Raw genomic sequence first — 3,287 nt, 5'->3', positions numbered from 1 at the left:
TATCAGTGGGTGTCTCAGTATATTCACTCTTTTCTTATAGAAACAGTGCTTACATGGAATAGCCTTGTGCCGTGTCATAAAGAATGTGCATCTCCAGTTTGGCAAGAGCCAGTGGTTCTCTAAAGCGGGCTGTACTAGTTTTCAGTCTCGGTAGAAGTACTTGAAAGTTCCTGGTTTCCACGTCTCTGGAAATCTTGTCTGATGACCTTTTGTTGATCTGATGAGTGAACAGTGTGTCACTGTTACAACGAGCTTTTCTGTGACTGCCGGAGTCTGGGCAGTTTTTTCATGTGCACGTTGGCAGTGAGGCTTCCCTCCCTGGCGAGTCACCACCGTACATTCTTGGTCGGGTTTTCTGTTGGGCTGTGGGGCGTTTTCTTAGTGAGTTACAGGAGACCTTGCAAATATCCTGCAGTTCACTGATCTCTTGCATGTGTTACCATCCATTTTTTTCACGTGTTTTTTATTTTGAAGTCAAACTGCCGATATACCTTGTCCTTTATGGTTGGGGGGGGAGTTGCGGGTGTCTTTAAGAAGCCTTCTTTACCATGAGGTCATATCCTAATCTCCTTTCCCTTACAGTGTTACAGGATTTTTTAAAATGTTAAATCTTTAAATTATCTGGAATTTATTCTTGTATGGTATACGGTCAGAATTCAATCTTTTATTTCTCCGTATGGGGAAACAGTTACCCCAGCATCATTATTAGGAGTCTTTCTTTTCCCAGGTGTCTGGTGAGTCTCAGTCAGACCCCCACTTACCCACATTTGCCGGAGTGTGTGGACTCTGTTCTGTTTTAGTGCAAGCTCTGGGTTCCCGTCACACTGGCATCCTCAGTTACTGTCGCTTTGCGGCTGAGTACCTTGTAGGGTGGGCACCTCTATTCTATACACATGTTAGAACCAACTGGTCAATTTCCAGAAAAATTCTGTTGCACATTTAATTGGAATCACATGCCTCTATTCATTTGTTTAGTCATTTGGTAAATACATTTCGAGCATGGCACACACATGCCAGGCTATTATAAGAACTATTAGACTATTACACGAACTGCGAATATACGGCAATGAACAAAACATAGACCAAGTCCCCATCCTTGTGGAGCCTATACCCCGTCAGGGAGGATAAATACATGACCTGTCATTGTGGTCAATGCAATGGAAGGGAGTGAATCGGACGCGGAGGGAGGCGTGCTGCTTTCTTTGGGGGACGTGCAGAAGGGCTTCCCTGGGTGGGCTTGGAGGACCCAAGGCGACTCTGCTCATCTGTGGGAGGAAAGCAACCCAGATGGAATGGGGGGCGTGTGGGACCCGAGCTTGGGGGGCGCTGGGCAGGCAACAGGAGACGGGGGCAGAGAGCAGAGGGGATGGGGGAGGGAGGCATGGCTCTGTGGCCTGTGCCAAGGGGTTGTCTGTTGATGGATTCATGTCTGGTGGGACCGGGCAGCGACACAGGGAAGGTTTGTGGTCAGAAAACCTGCATCCAAGTTCTTCTAGTATTGTGGCCAAGCAAGTCTCTTAATATCCCCGAGCTGCTGTTTCCTCATGTTAAATGGAGAATGATTAGAATTCTGTATGTGTGTTCTGGTAACCTTTTGGTTTTGATATGTCAGACCTACAGAAAAATGGCGACAGTGATCCAAGAAACTCCTTGGGTTAATCTCTTTACCCTTATTCACCACTTGCTTACATTTTGCCCCATTTGCTTTGTCGTTCACGCTCGTGTGTGTCTTTTCCCCCAGAAACATTTGAGAGTAAGTTGGAGACATCATGCCCTTTTTCCCCTGCAAAATTTCAGTGTGTGTTAATCTTAAGATCAAAGGTGTCCTTATATACAGCCACAGAATAAATATCAAAATCAGGAAGGTTGATACTGATAGAATTTATTATCTGGGCAACACACCATATTTAAATTTTGTCAGTTATTCCATCGGTGTGCCTTCTGCCTACTGTTTCCTCACTCCCCAACCCAGCATCCAGTCCGGGACCGCGTGCTGCATTTCATTGTCGTGCCTCTTCATTCTTCTCTGATCTGGAACTGTTCCTTAGCCTTTCTTTGTCTTTCTTGACCCAGTTGTTAAAAGAAAAATTAGAGGCTCCAGGCTAGTTACTAGGTTTTTCTGGTGCTTCTCATTCTTAGATTCAGGTTATGCTTCTTTGTCAGAAGCACCCGAGGAAGGATGTGTCCATGGTGAGTCTTGTCAGGAGGTGCGTGAGTGGTATCACCAAGTCCATCTGCCATGAAATGACTGTTTATCTGGTTCCTCATTAAACTGTCACCCACACTTTTAGCCTCCATTGATTATTTTCTATCTCTATTTTTGTTTCTGTATGTATTAGTTGGTATTATACAGTAAGGGAGAACTTTCCCTTCTCCCCTACTTACTTATTTATATCACTATGAACTCAGGGATGCTTATTCAATGACTTAAATCCCAGTACTATCATTATTTGATGCTCAGATTGTCCCAGATTTGTCCTGGGGGAACACTTCGCAGCTGCTTCTTGTGTTCTGTTGGGATATTCCCATCATTCTTTAAGCACTTCTTTCTTTTCTGACGAACAAGATGCTCCAGAATCATCTTACTCTTTCCCAGCCTCAGTCCTGGGAATCAGCTTTTTCTCCAAAGAGCCCTGGAGCCATTTGCTTTCAGCAGAAATGGTATTTAGAAACCAAGGTCTGGCTGTCAGGTGTGCTCACTGCTAACCTAGGTCTTCCTTGTTATTATTGCATTGAATTCCATTGTGTGAATGAATATACCACAGTTTATCTGTTCTATTGGTGACATGTGGACCATTTCCAGTTTGGGAGTATTTTGAAAAAGCTGCTACAAATTCTTCTTTTTTACAAGTCTTTTTCTGGATATGTGTTTTCATTTCTCTTGGGCTGCTTGTAGCATAGGTGTGGGTGTATGCTTAATATACAAGAAAGTTGTCAGACCTTTACTCCAGGTCTGTGTGTATGTATACACACATAGGCTTTTAGATATTTATAATATGCCAGCCCATATGTTCGTTATAAAATATAACTTTATTTTCTTAACAGTGTTTTTTATGAGAAGTTGTTCATTTTCATGAGACTGATTTACCACTGTGCTTGTTTTGTGGTTATTGCTTTCTGTGTTCTCAGAAATCTTTGCCCACCCCCTAACTATAGAGATACTCTGTTTTCTTCTAGAAGTTTTGTAATTTTACCTTTTTTGTTTAGGTCTTAATCTATCTGGAATTAGTTTTGTTTTTGTTTTTACTGTCAACTTTATTTTTTTCATGATGCAAATTATTTTTAAA

Source organism: Globicephala melas, chromosome 10 (assembly GCF_963455315.2).
Source record: "Globicephala melas chromosome 10, mGloMel1.2, whole genome shotgun sequence".
NCBI classification, from domain to species: domain Eukaryota; kingdom Metazoa; phylum Chordata; class Mammalia; order Artiodactyla; family Delphinidae; genus Globicephala; species Globicephala melas.
Note: the sequence above shows the minus strand (reverse complement) of the source record.